This window comes from Zingiber officinale, chromosome 10B, assembly GCF_018446385.1.
Source record: "Zingiber officinale cultivar Zhangliang chromosome 10B, Zo_v1.1, whole genome shotgun sequence".
Taxonomy (NCBI): Eukaryota; Viridiplantae; Streptophyta; class Magnoliopsida; order Zingiberales; family Zingiberaceae; genus Zingiber; species Zingiber officinale.
Window position 1 is genome coordinate 78,841,679 of NC_056005.1, and position 14,411 is coordinate 78,856,089.

Here is a 14,411-nt window from a genome sequence, read left to right on the forward strand (position 1 = left end):
TAGAAGTTGTTGTTATTTGCTCCAGGTGGTGGCCTCCCTATATAGGAAGCTCCGGGCGCCCGGATCCCTTCCAAGCGCCTAGAGCGTGACGTCGACCCAACCAATCAGCCCGCTCCATATTGCGTCGGGATATAATTTGCATTCTGAGTGCCCGGATCCCTTCCGAGCGCCCGGACCACCATTTTCCAGCAACTCAATTTTCTACAAGAAAATGAGACAAATACAAATTATACTACCCTGCAAAACAAAGTGTTAGTGCAATAAAAAGGTAGTAATTAGATTTTGTCTCACCGAGACCAGAATCTAGTCATGATCACAACTTAGATTCTCTAAATGGTTTTAAGTTGGATCGATGTTTACTGTTCCCTCGAACGGGAAACGCGCCCTCACCAAGTCACTCCCCTCCAGTGACTTATCTTAACTTACCTACCAGATATCCGGTCAGTCCGTCGACTTATCTGGACTTCGTGCCAGCTATCAGGTCATCCCGTCGACCTAGCTAGACTTCATGCCAGCTATCAGGTCAGTCTATCGACCTAGCTAAACTTCATGCCAGACATCCGGTCAGCCTGTTGACCTATCTGGACTTCGTGCAAGCTATCTGGTTAGCCCGTCGACCTAGTTGAACTTCGTGCTAGATATCCGGTCAGCCCATCGACCTATCTGAACTTCTCCTGTACACTAAGTCAAAGTCGTAAATCACAACGAAACTAACTTAACCTACTTTGTCATTCATCAAAACCTGAGTTAGACCGTTAGTGCTAACCACACCAACAATCTCCCCCTTTTTGATGTAATGACAACCTAGGTAAAGTTAGTAAAAATATGCAAAAATAATTGTTACCAAAGAAATGATTTTTGATTTGCTTTTTAATTAGTTTGGTATTTGTTAGTCTAGTTTTTGCTAACTTAAGCCACATAACTCTCCCCCTTTGGCATTCATCAAAAATAATAAACAAAAACAGGTTTAAGAAAAATGGCTAAGGAAAGACAAAAATTTAATAGAAATTTCTCAAGATACTTTCAAGAATTCAAATAAAGTTTTATAAGAAAAGTAGTTTTCAAAATTTACAAAATGCACTATCTTTTCAAAAAATATAAAATTTGAAAATGCTAGAAAGAGTTAGACAATTAAAGGTATATATATATATATATATATATATATAAATTGAAAGTGAATTTTGAAAACCTTTAAAATACTTTTCAAACCATTTGAAAAACACTTTCAAAAATTGAATTTTGAAAAAAGGATCATTTCAAAAATATCTTTTTAAAAATATAAGGCTTTCAAAAATAAGATGATAAAAGTAGATTTTGAAAACAAGGGATTCTTTGAAATATATTTTGAAAATGAATTTTTTTTGAAAAGATATAAGAGAAGTTTTCAAAAATCGAATGGTAAAACTTTAAGTAAGATTTTGAAATCTTAAAGGTTTTAAAGTTGTCTTTGGGACTTATCATTTTAATAATTTTTGAAATAAAGTTTTGCAAAATATTTTCAATAATAATTCTCCCCCTGAGCCTGACACTACTTTTAAAATAACATAGCTAGAAAGTGGCATTAACTGTCTAACTATTAGTTACTTACTAACTATCAAAAGATAGTAGCTTTCACTTAGTTAGTCAGGTTAAGTTAATGTATTCAGTTAATATTTGACTAAGCTGAATAACTTAACCTAATTAATATTAGTTTAGTATTTAACGCTCAAACTTATGTTGATGCACTGATATAAGTATCTTAAGTCCAGGCAATCTGCCTATACATCTCACCCCTTTCTAAGTTTAGCAATTCACAAACAAGGTAGTCCTAGTGTGTTGGTGAGATGCTCAAGTTCTAAACCTATAGGAGCATGCTTTCTAAGGGTTTGATCTAGACTAAAGCTAAAATTGATATTTTTTTTAAATTCTAAAAATAGGGAATTTTGAAAAATATAAAAAGTTTTACCCTAGAAGTTAAGAAAAATAGTTTTGAAAATAATTTTATAATTTAAAAATCTTAGTCTATTAATCATTTCATGACAAGTCAATATCTAGGATGAAACATAAAGAAGTTAATATATAAATCAAGGCAAAATACATGTAGATAGTGGCAATTTGATCTATCGGGATGATAAGGAGGGTGGTTCGGAACCCAAAGAGTGGAACATCTCTATCAGCTCAGAATGACGAGTCCGATCATCCTCTCGAGAGTTGGATATGCCCCGTCGAAGATCGGAGACATCTTGCCGTATGTCTCATCCAAGCTCGGAAATCTCCTGTCGTATGCCCTGCCAAAAAATGGAGACCAATCATAGTTGTCTCAAGGCCGGTAACTCGGTCAGCTAGGGTGCGAGGAGCGGGATGTGGTGCTCGAGCTGGAGGCGGTGCTGGAGCAGGATGATCGCCGAAAGTGCATCCATGAACTCATCTACCTCTGCCTCCTCCCCATCAGCATCTGGCTAGTCGCCCAAGTCAGGCTGGTGTTGGGCCCCCCTCTGCCAGGACAAGATACCCTCATCATCTATATGAATGCCTCCTAAAGAAAATTTCCTAGACCCTACCATATCAAACTCAGTCAGGGCTCTGGCATCACCTCTAGTGACATCAATCTCTAAGGATGCAAGGTATGCGGTCAAGATGTGGCAGTAGGGCATATGAACTTGTCTGCTCGTGATGAGTCCATCTGAGTAAATAATGGCATGAAAAATATGTAGACTAATATCTATGTCTAATCTATGGCATAGGGCATATAGTAAGAATGAGTGAAAAGGACGCATCATCGCGACGTCGTGAGTGGTCAGTGGCAAAATGCAAGAGACCAAAATCCAAAGAAGCTATTGTCACATGGTTGTCAGGGATTTCTATTATCATTGATTAATGTTGATGACAGCAGTAGTTCTAAGTTCTTAGACGTCCTAGTGGTCCAAGAGTATCTAGATGTGTTTCCAAACGAGTTACCGGGCTTGCCTCCACGAAGGCAAGTGGAGTTTGCTATTGAGTTGATTCCGGGAACTGCGCCAACATTGAAAGCTCCTTATCGTATGGCACTGAAAGAGTTGGACGAATTAAAGGTTCAACTCTAGGAGTTATTGGATAGGGGATTTATTCGCCCTATTGTATCTCCGTGGGGTTCTTCGGTATTATTCGTCAAGAAAAAATATGGTACTTTGAGGTTGTACATCGATTATGGGCAGCTGAATGCAGTAACTGTCAGAAATAAGTATCCTTTACCATGGATCGAGGATTTGTTTGATCAGCTCAGAGATACATCACTATATTCTAAGATTGATCTGCGATCCAGATACCATCAACTGAGAGTCAAAGAATCTGATATTCAGAAGACAACATTCCGTACTAGATATAGACATTATGAATTTTTGGTAATGCCAATTGGGCTTATCAATGCTCTAGCGGTGTTTATGGATTTGATGAACCACATTTTTCTGGAGTATCTAGATCAGTTCGTTGTCGTCTTTATCAATGACATATTGATCTATTCGCGTTCTGAGGAGGAGCATGCATAACATCTTCACATAGTCTTGGAGACTCTTCAATGACATCGTCTATACGCGAAGTTCAATAAGTGTGCTTTTTGGCTACCCTCAGTTGGTTTCTAGGACATGTAGTGTTTAGCCAAGGTATTTCAGTAAACCCTCAGAAGATCGAGTTTGTCACCAGCTAGGTGTTAGAGTGTATACTAAAAGCCTAGCTTTTTGTAAACAATTATTTTGAAATAAAAAATCACATTGGTCAAATATCTACATTTATATGCTAGTTGGTTTCTAAGACATGTAGTGTTTAGCCGAGGTATTTCAGTAAACCCTCAGAAGATCGAGTCTGTCACCAGCTAGGTGTTAGAGTGTATACTAAAAGCCTAGCTTTTTGTAAATATTTATTTTGAAATAAAAAATCACATTGGTCAAATATTTACATTTATATGCTGTAGTTGTTCAATTAATTTATATTATAGATAACATTGTGTGTGGTGTCACACACAGAAGATCATGTTTTTAGTTCCTTATAAATTATAAACAGTAGCTCACGATTAAGATGGATAGGAACAAACCATTGGAATAGTCGTAGTGTAATTTGGTATTAGTTTATCTTGACTATAAAATTACACTAGTACACTCTGAGTGTATTGAGCAGGATCATTTAAGGTAAGTTCTTTTTATATTGACTGCATAAAAGATTAAGACCTTTGTTATTATGGAAGTGTGTGCTCTTAATTATGATATAATAACAAACACATATACTCAATATTCATTTCTTTAATTTATAAAAGGGTGTGATTTAGTTCGATAAATTAATAGGCCCGATAAGTTGGGGAATGATATTATTTATATAGTGTGTTGTTGATTATAGAATGAAACTGTGTCCTAGTAATCTAGGTTGATGATGCTCCCTTGAGAAGCTCATAAGGATTGTCATGTAAACCCTGCAGGTGGACTTAGTTCGACATGATGATAAGGTTGAGTGGTACTACTCTTGGAGCTAGATATTGTTGGTGCGGTTAGCATTAACGGTCTAACTCAGGTTTTGATGAATGACAAATCAGGTTAAGTTAGGTTTGTTGTGATCTAACACTCTGACCGAGTGTGCAGATGAAGTCCAGACAGGTCGACGGGCTGATCGGATGTCTGGCACGAAGTCCAAGCGGGTCGACGAGCTGACCAGATGCTTGGCGAGAAGTCCAGCTAGGTCGACGGGCTGACCGGATAGCTGGCGAGAAGTCCAAGCGGGTCGACGGGCTGACCGGACGCTTGGCGAGAAGTCCAGACGGGTCGAAGGGCTGACCGGACGTCTGGCAGGTAAGTAAGGTAAGTCACTGGAGGGAAGTGACTGTGAGGACACGTTCCCGGGAAGGGAACATTAGACGTCGATCCGGCTTAGATCCATTTCGGATATCTAAGTCGAGATCGTGACTAGATTCCGGTCTCAGAAAGATGGAATCTAAGTCATACTCTTTTTGCTTATCTATATAACTGTGCTAACAAACTATTTTGCAGGGCATACTTATTATTTGCCTCCAGACTAACGTTTGTCTTGCAGGATGGATTCTGCGGGAAAACAAGGTTCGGGCGCTTGGAAGGGATCCGGGCGCCCGGGAGGTGAATTTTATCCAAACTCGCACGTCGCCACGTGGAGCTGTTGGTTGGACCTGCCACGTCTCACCAGGGTGCCCGGAAAGGATCCGGGGTGCCCCGAGCCTCATATAAAAGGAGGGTCAGAGGGGAGCTTCAAAACACAACTGAAAAAGAGAGATCACTGCTTGCTCTGCTACTCTGCGCTTCTGCGACACTAACAAAGCTCCGACAACGCGCTCTTTCTTCTTTGGTTAATTTTCTTGTCGGTATCGCTTTAATTTTCATTAGCATCTCAGCACTTAGTTTGTAATAGTTTTTCGAACTACTAGTGATTGCCCATCGAAAGCACCCTTGTGTGTGAGCTTTGGAGTAGGAGTCGACACAGGCTCCGAACCAAGTAAAACTGGTTTGTGTTAGCGTTGTCTTTTTATTTCCACTGCGCGTAACTCTTTTCGAGCAAACTTTTATAATCGATATTCAACCCCCCCTCTATCGAACGTCTACGATCCAACAAGTGGTATCAGAGCAGGTACCGCTCTGATTTGGTGCAACCACCAATCAGACAAGGGGGGGGGATTTTTTTTCTTTTTCTTTCGCTTTCAGTTTTACGTTTAATTCCAAACTGATACTATTATCTTTTTGGAAAGTTTTCTCGTCGCAATTTAATCTAAGTTGGTTCAACACCAATTTAGTTCCTTTATTATCTGTTAATTCTTCCCGCATTACTAATCCAAGACCAAGTCTTGGGAATTTGCCTGCCTGTTTGTTTAATTGTGTGCAGGAATTAAAATGTCTCAGCTTGAAGGCTTCAGCACAGTACGACCTCCCCTTTTCAACGGGGACGACTTTCTGTACTGGAAAAAGAGAATGGAAGTGTATCTCAAGATGGACTTCGACCAGTGGATGAGCTTCACTAGGCCCTACAAAATACCCGTAGACAGTTCTGGGAATCTACTAGATCTAAAAGATTGGACATCAGACCTAAAGAAGAATGCGTCAACAGAAAACAAGGCAATCAACGCCCTACAGTGTGGATTGACCAGAGAAGAACTAAACCGGGTCGGACCACATAAGAACGCCAAAGAACTGTGGGACAAACTGATCGAGCTGCACGAAGGAACGAGCGACCCTAAGGTAACAAAACGAGACTTATTATTAAATAAAATATTTAATATAAAAATGCAGGAAGGAGAAACTGCAAGTCAACTTCACGCGAGGATCAAGGACATCCTCAATGGGCTCCACGCCATCGGCCACCAAATGGAGAACCGGGACTTGATAAGGTATGCATTAAACGCATTTCCACGTAATAGCTTGTGGGCATCTATCGTAGATGCCTATAAAATTTCTAAGAATTTATCGAAACTTAAATTAGACGAGTTGTTTTGTGAATTAGAACTACACGAACAAACTAACATCGGGGCCGAGAAAGGAATTGCTTTGTTTTCAGGTCCCTCCAAAGAAAAGAAGAACAAGCCTGAGCCTGAAGCAGATTCTGACCAGGATTCTGAAGATGAAGAGCACCTGGTGATATTGGTAAGGAAAATGTTCACCAGGAGAAAGAGAGGCTTCAGCAAGAAAGACCTTCAGAAAATCAACTCCCTCGAATCAAGGAGCGTGGCGTGCTTCGGATGCAACAAAAAGGGCCACTACAAGAACGAGTGCCCGAAACTGAAGAACGACAAACCGAAGCTGATCAAAAAGAAGGCACTCAAAGCGACGTGGGACGACACTTCCTCGGATGAATCGGAAGCCGAAGAACAAAAAAACCAGAGTTACCTCGCGCTGATGGCCCGCGAAGAAGAATCAGAGGATGAATCGGAAGACAGGTCTGAACCCGAATCAAGCCACGAGTCCGTACTCGTTTCCGAAGGTTCCGAAGAGGTATACCGAAATCTAAACAGAAAATTTTTTAAAATTATTTCTTGCTTAAATAATAAATTAGTAAAAATAGAAAAAGAAAATAAGTCACTCCTCAAGGAAAATCAAGACCTCAAGGAACAAATCAAAAACTCAAGTCCAACTCAAGATCTAACACTTGAGGAGGAGAATCTATTACTAAAAATAGAAATGAATAATTTAAAAGAAATATTAGAAAAATTCACAACGAGGTCAAAGAACTTAGATTTAATTTTAAACAATCAAAAAGCAAGTTACAACAAAACTGGACTTGGTTACAAATCAAGTTCAACTAAAACTTTTAAATCATTAATAACCCAACATAAACCAACAAAACAAGCTTGGGTTCCGAAAGCGTGTTTAAACACGCAAGTAGGACCTTTTAATCAATACTACATCCCTAAAGATAAAATATATTATATAAAGTCAAATAAATCAAGTAAACCAGAATACAAACCTGAACCAAAAGGGTTAAAATCTAAACATATTAAAACTCAACAAAATGTAAACTATCATCAAGTGAAATTTAATTATAAAAGAAATGGACATAAATTGAGAACAAAGTTAAATTAAATGATAATCAATTCAGGGGGAGGCTCCAGAGTAGTTGGCACCTCCAAAACTAACCTACCCGGCAGGGTAACCCCAACCAACCTACCCGACAGGGTAATTAGGACTAGTTAAAGAGTGTTCAAGTTTAATTTGAAAAATGGTACTGGTGAAGTTTTGGATGATAGTACGTTAGGGAAGCTTAGTCTATGCATGTCTATGAAGATATGGCTTCGACCTGGTGCATCTGGCTAAGTGGAACTGACCGAAGCTACCCTTAATGAATTCTAACCAGTTAGACCAAGGTTTTGTACTAAGTCCAGTGGATAGGATTATTTGGAAAACCTCGAAGGCATGGTTACTTTAATGATGTCCGAGTGACTCACCATAGCCCAGAAGTTTATCCAGAGAACGCCTATTTGTTGAACCCAAAGCTAAACCTGAATCTAACACAAGTTAAAAACAAACCCTAAAGTTGAACTTAATTCATCTCACAAAATTATAGGATTCCCTGATTGACAACATAGATCGGGTGATATGACTAAGAAATTAAAATTAAATTGAAATTAAAATTAAATAAATTAAAATTAAATTAAATAAAATTAAACCAAATAAAATTAAAATTAAATTGAAATTAAATTAAATTAAATTAAAATTAAATTGAAATTAAATTAAATTAAACTAAATTAAAACTAAATTAATTTTTTTTAACTTAAAAATTTTTCTTAAAAATTAAACTTAAATTTTTTACTTAAAAATTTATTTTAAAAATTAAAATTATTTTTTTTAACTTAAAAATTTATTTTAAAAGTTAAAATTAAATTTTTTTTTAACTTAAAAATTTATTTTAAAATTAAACTTAAATTTATTTTAAAAATTAAAATTAATATTTTTTTAGCTTAAAAATTTATTTTAAAAATTAAAATTAAATTTATTTTAAAAATTAAACTTAATTTTTATTAACTTAAAAATTAAACTTATTTTTTTAACTTAAAAATTTATTTTAAAAATTAAACTTAATTTTTTTTAGTTAAAAATTTATTAATTTTTTTTAACTTAAAAATTTATTTTAAAAATTAAAATTATTTTTTTTCTTTCTTTTAGTAAAATTTAAACTTAAATTTTTTTAACTTAAAAATTTATTTAAAAAATTAAACTTAATTTTTTTTTCTTAAAAATTTATTTTAAAAATTAAAATTATTTTTTTAACTTAAAAATTTATTTTAAAAATTAAACTTACTTTTTTTAAAAAAATTATTTTAAAAATTAAAATTAATTTTTTTTCTTAAAAATTTATTTTAAAAATTAACTTAATTTTTTTAACTAAAAAATTTTTCTTAAAAATTAAACTTAAATTTTTTTAACTTAAAAATTTATTTCAAAAATTAAACTTAATTTTTTTTCTTAAAAATTTATTTTAAAAATTAAAATTAATTTTTTTAACTTAAAAATTTATTTTAAAAATTAAACTTAATTTTTTAAAAAATTTATTTTAAAAATTAAAATTAATTTTTCTTAAAGATTTATTTTAAAAATTAAAATTAATTTTTTTAACTTTATAATTTATTTTAAAATTTAAACTTAATTTTTTTAAAATTTTATTTTAAAAATTAAAATTAATTTTTTTAGCTTAAAAATTTATTTTAAAAATTAAAATTAATTTTTTTAACTTAAAAATTTATTTTAAAAATTAAACTTAATTTTTTTTTAAAAAATTTATTTTAAAAATAAAAAATATTTTTTTTTATTTTCTAAAAAATTTATTTTAAAAATTAAATTTTTTTTTTTTAACTTAAAATTTTATTTTAAAAATTAAAAATAATTTTTTTCTTAAAAATTTATTTTAAAAAATAAAATTAATTGTTTTTAGCTTAAAAACTTATTTTAAAAATTAAACTTAAATTCTTTTAAACAAAAAATTTATTTTAAAAATTAAAATTAATTTTTTTTCTTAAAAATTTATTTTAAAAATTAAAATTATTTTTCTTTAACTTAAAAATTTTATTTTAAAAATTAAATTTTTTTTTTTAACTTAAAATTTATTTTAAAAATTAAAATTAATTTTTTTATCTTATGAATTTATTTTAAAAATTAAACTTAAATTTTTTTTTACTTAAAAATTTATGTTAAAAAATTAAAACTTAATTTTTTTTAAATTAAAAATTTATTTTAAAAATTAAAACTTATTTTTTTTTTAACTTAAAAATTTATGTTAAAAAATTAAAACTTTTTTTTTATTTTAAATTAAATTAAAATTAAAATAAATTAAAATAAATTAAATTAAATTAAAATAAGATTAAATTAAATTAAATTAAATTAAAGTAAAATTAAATTAAATTAAAATTAAATTAAATTAAAACTAAAATTAAATTAAATTTAATTTAATTTAAATTAAATTAAATTAAATTAAATTTAAAATTAAAGTAAATTAAAATTAAAATTAAATTAAATTAAAATTAAATTAAATTTAAATTAAAACTAAAATTAAAATTAAAATTAAAATTAAAATTAAAATTAAATGAAATTAAATTAAAATTAAATTAAATTATAATTAAATTAAATTAAAATTAAACTAAATTAAAATTAAACTAAATTAAAATTAAATTAAATTAAATTAAAATTAAAATTAAATTAAATTAAATTAAAATTAAAATTAAAATTAAAATTAAATTAAATTAAATTAAATTAAATTAAAATTGTAACGATTCAAACTTTCTCATTTTGAGCCCAAAAAAAAGTAATTCAAAAATATTTAGAAATACCTTTAAAATATTCTAGAGATTTTTAAAAATTTTTAGAGTATTTTTATGCTATTTTTGGAGTTCATTTGATATTTTTACCAAGAGGAAGAAGTTTAAAAAAAAATAATAATAAATATATATGTTGAAGCCGGGTTTTGAACCCATGACCTCGGACCCGAACCAGGTTTTAACCTGACGCAGCCGACCAGCCGAGCTACGCTCGTTTTGTTAACCCAATATGGAGATAATTATGTTTAAAGCATAGTTATAATTATAACTCGAGTATAAGAAAAGAAATTAGGTTTTTATTTTCCGGAAAACCTAAAATTTCTCTCAAAATTCCCTTCTCCTCCCGCGACGGCGCCGTGTTCCTTCTCCAAGCGATTCCTCTCGAGCGAAGGTGCAGCCAAGGCTAGGGCTCCTCCTCTCGGGCGACGGCAGCGAAGAAGCAAGGTCACCTTGTTGAGGAGGACGCGCGGACACGAAGGGAACGCCGAGATCGCGAGCTTCTCCGAAACCCTAGAGTCCTTTTCCTGCTGTGAGTTCAAGAAACCGAGGTAAGTTGCTACTCACCTGCGGTAAGAGTTGCTCCGATATTTGCTTTGGTGTTTTCTTGTTTTTCTTGAGTTTTACCGTGACTTTCTCCCTTATTGCAGTTGTAAAGATTGAGTTAGCCATAGAACCCTAGTTTTTCAGATTTAAAGCTTTGTATTATGCTTAAGTCTTGTTGAGGGATTCAAATTTACAAGTGGGGTTCTGTTTACGTTTTTCATGGCTTTCACATGGCTAAGAACGAGTTTGAATTTGATTTATTTCATGTTGTTGAGGCTGGGAGATTTCTGCATGATACCTGTTTGATCAAGTGCCTGATCGAGAGGTTATTCGGAGGATTGAATGGTGTTTTGAGTTCAGTGGAGTTTTGAAGTTTAAGGTTGATTTGCTTTCTTGGGGTTCCGATTGATTTTGTGTTCCTAAACTGTTATGGGATACGGGTTAAGTATAGAAGTTGAGTTGATCTTTCTGGAGTGGCATAAATTTTGATTGAATTTGTTTTCTCTTGTTGCAATAAGGATTCGGACAGATTATGGCAGAGTGAATCCTTGATATCTCCGTATCACTAAATAGCTTAAGTTTTCCAAAGGTTTAGGATCAAATCTGTTTGGTTTATCTCTTTTGTTATTGTACAATTTTGAAGTGTAAGTTTACTTGATGACCAAGGAATTCAATGAGCTTGTCTTGTTATGTGGAAGATTCAATTAGATCTCTAGTAGCTTAATCTAGTTTCTTTTATTTTAGTTTTAGTGCATGAGTGCTTGATTGCTTCTCTTTGGTTTCCGAGCATGATGCTTAGATTGTACCGATTTTGGTTTTTTTGATTGGTAACCAGTTAGATTGATTTGTGAAGCCTATTCTGCTTAGGAGATGTGGAAATATGGAACAATTAGAAATATAGTCTACACTCTATTATGCATGAACATATTTCATATTCACTAAGTACCTTATGCCATATATGAATGTAGATAGAGAAAAGTCCGGACAGCATGCTTGATATTCTATACCATTTGATAGTTGTAGACTTTTAAGGTGAAGTAGTATCTAATTACTGGAATTATTTTGTTATTATACCGTGAGTTAATCTTGTGTAGTATTGGATTCATTGGAGTGAGTTTTTAAAGGAAGATAAGAAGGGGTTTTAATGGATTTGGCATATAGTTGGGTTTAATTACTGATTTAAAGTTATTCAAGTTTGATTCTTTAAGTTTCAATTCAGCAAGTTGACTTCTTGAGGTTCAATTCAGCAAGATTAATTCCTTGCATTCAGTTCTAGTGTTGTAGCATTTGTGCATTTCTTGTACATTGTAAGTGTTTGTAGAAGCATGAAGATTAATTCCATAAGCAAGAACAACCTTATAGTTAGCGTGACAGATGGGGGTTCTTTGGTAAATTAATGAGTATGAATAGCTTTAGGTCAGCATTTAGTTTAGTTCTTTTGCAAAGGTTATAAAGCATGGACAACCGACCTTCTCTTTTAGCTTTGCAGTTTTATTTCCTTTGCAAATCAGTGAGCTTGAATGGTCTATTTTAATGTATGCAAATCTTAGTTTTCCTTGTTATTGGACAACATGTATAGTTAGATGCAATTCCTTATGTTCACAGCAAGTCTTAACGAATGGAACTTGTTTTATGCAACTCTAGAATCTATATGTACATATAGTATTCTACTTAATCCTTTTAGGGATTCATGAGAAGTTATAAGTAAAGTAAAGACCAAGGTCTGAAGAAGAGAAAGATAAATATTTTAAAGTATAAGAAGTATAAGTTTTATAGAGTTTTAAGTTCTAACCAGTTAGACTCTTTTGTTATCAATTGTTTAACATGCTATTAGATTCTTTGTTAGTGATCCTTTAACCTGCAGTTATAGTTTTAAGTTTAGCATGTTAGTTTCAGATTTCATGAAAACATTTCAGACTCTTTTATTCCAAGTATATATAGTTAGATCTTTCTTTAAGTTTTTAGTTTTCCTTTGTTTTGCTATTAGGCAATGAACATAGAATGACTTGGATTAAGTATTGGTTTATTAGGCTAATTGGAGGTTGATCTGGCAGTGATTTTGGTTTATTTTAGATGAAGTAGGTGGTGTCATCTCTTTAGTGTAAAGTGAGAGATGTTGAATGACTTTAGCTTGTGCGGTGATAGACCAAGTAGAGAGGAGCAGGATTATTTTAGAGGATCACCTAGACTATTGAATGGATTTAATAGAATCTGAACTTATGATGTTTAAGCAAATGTTTTTTTTTCAATATGCACTTAAGTTATTTGGATTGAATATTCATAGTTTACAATTCCAGTTAGATCATTTCTTCATATTGGTTGAAGTAGGAACGGACTTAAAAAGTAAAGAAAATTGGAGTAAGTATCCTTCTGATCATAAATAGATCATGTTGATGATGAAACAGAAAGTTTAGAAAGCAGTGGTTGATATTAGATGAGTGGGGAAACTGAGATAATTGGAATCAATTTGGAAGTTTTAATGTAGTTTATATCTCCTCTTGGTGCAGTTTTAAAAGATTATAGTGAAGTTTGATTAAGTCTTTAGAGTGCAGATTTTTATTAAGAAGAGCAGTGCAGATTTCTCTAAGTAATAGAAGTGCAGTTTTCCTTTTCTAGCTTCTCCTTAGCTATTTGTAAGTATGAGCAGACTTCTTTTCTATTGCTATTAGACATGCAGATTTTCTTTGCTATCAGTTTAACATGAGCAGTATTGATTCCTATTTTTAGTCCTTTACTACTAGATACACATGAGCAGTTTCCTTTAGTTTTCATTTGCTATTTTAACAAGCACGAACAACCATGTATTCTAGTGGAAAAATAAGAATCCTATTAAATACTTTTAGAAGTATTAACAAGTAAAAGAAAGAAAAAGAAAAGAAAGATAAAGGCCAAGGCCTTAAGTAGATCCCAAAGTCAAGACTTTAGGGATTTTTGGCACACAAGGTGCCTATTAAAATGCCAAGGCATTTAAAGAAGTAAACAAGATAATAAGTATTTTACTTTTAAGAAGAGGCTAGTACCCGACTTCACAAGGATGTCGTTAAACAAATCCAGGTGTCCAATTCCAAGGTCTTGGCCATGGTAGACCAAGGTATGCTTTTTTAGGATTGGTGGATCGCTACCCCAACCTATTAGGGAACGCGCATAAGATGGTACTATGCCTGGGCCCAAGAAGAAGTTGATTATTATTTTGAAGTATTATAAGTATAAGTTTTTGAACAAGTAAAATGAGTTTTACATAAACATAAAGTATTAAAGATTAAGTTAGAACAAATGAAATAAAGTTTCATATAGTTCTAAAAATCAGTAAGTTTAGATCTTTATTCTACCATGTTTATCTAGTAGATGAGTAGTTTTCATGTTTACCTATTAGAAGAGCAGCATGATTAACTATTAGAATTACATTAGTAGATTCCTTAGCTTTTCCTTGCTATTAGTTTGACATGAGCAGTTATGTTTATGCTTTATTTCTTTTTAGAGCATATAGTTTCTAGTTCTTTTCGTATACGTGCACATTCATGATTTTGTGAGTTAGATAGCTCTTACTAAGCAAATTTTGCTTATAGACTACACTTCCTCTTACTGCAGATACAGGAAAGGAAAA